At 38.3% G+C, this 1075-nt stretch overlaps 1 long non-coding RNA gene across 1 annotated transcript; it reads left to right on the top strand.

Moving 5' to 3' along the window:
* The first annotated feature begins 554 nt into the window (after positions 1-554).
* On the top strand, positions 555-1046 carry LOC110443957. Its single transcript, XR_002462164.1, has 2 exons — positions 555-698; positions 965-1046. It is a non-coding gene; the product is annotated as an uncharacterized LOC110443957 (long non-coding RNA).
* Positions 1047-1075: the final 29 nt, after the last annotated feature.

Here is a 1075-nt window from a genome sequence, read left to right as displayed (position 1 = left end):
TATCAATAAAACTGTAAATGGAATTCAAATTCGATAAATATGGGAAAATATGTATAAACGAAATATTTACATGAAGACCCTTCAAAGGGTACAAAGAGAATAAAACCATGTGTTTCGGAAGGGTGAACGTCTTCTGCTTTATCGACAACACCCGACATGTAAATCTAGATCAAATCTAAGTTATGAAATCTCCTAATCGCAAACACTTGCCGAACGATGACCATTCTTTTGATGTCACAATTGCTCTTTTGTTTCAACAAGATTTGTCAAGCCACAGACAACACACGCAATGCCCTACTTACCGTGTGGTACCGGAAAACTTCCAAATCTAACGAACAACGATCAGTGAGGAGCATTGCATTGTGTTTTGTTTTTACTGCAATAGAATTTTTATCATTGTGGCAGATTTCAATTGGCTTCGCATTATGGGGAATTACCCTTTAGCTCAATCGGTAAGGCGCGGCGGACGGGGATGGTGGGGGTCACTGGATCGATCCCCGTTTGAAGCACACTAGTCTCGTTCCCGTAACATAAATTAAGTTTAGAACTTAAAGATTTAATGTTGTATTTTCTGTTTAAGTGCCATGTGGAGACAACTATCCCAAGTCGTACTGTGAGGACCAGAAACAGCAGGGCTTCTGTTCCCCTCGCAGTGCCTATGCTACCTTCATGTCCGACAACTGTTACGCTACTTGTAGGTGAGTGTGGGATCTATTGCCTAGGGATTTTTGATTTACGTAATACAATATTCTTTACATGTTGAATCGTCCGTCTTAACACTGCTCCTCTTAATAATATCTACATTTTTCTCTTTTTATTTTTAAAATGTTAAGTATGATTTTCTATCGTTATTAGAAAAGATCACAGCACTGCTCGATTTAAAGGATTGTAGCCCCATTTGCATTGTCAACTATGGTCATCAAGACTTGGCAAAAACACTTAAAACTTCCGCTTTAATTTGCAGGGGAGGATGCTGAAGAGGTAACTAAGAAGATTCCACAACATTACAATGTCATATACAGAAAATACACCACTCCAATGTTCATTGTTTGTGTCCAGTTTTCTTCTTATATAT

Source organism: Mizuhopecten yessoensis, unplaced genomic scaffold (genome assembly GCF_002113885.1).
Source record: "Mizuhopecten yessoensis strain PY_sf001 unplaced genomic scaffold, ASM211388v2 hete_35848914, whole genome shotgun sequence".
Classification (NCBI taxonomy): Eukaryota; Metazoa; Mollusca; class Bivalvia; order Pectinida; family Pectinidae; genus Mizuhopecten; species Mizuhopecten yessoensis.
Note: the sequence above shows the minus strand (reverse complement) of the source record. Positions and strands in the feature narration are given on the sequence as shown.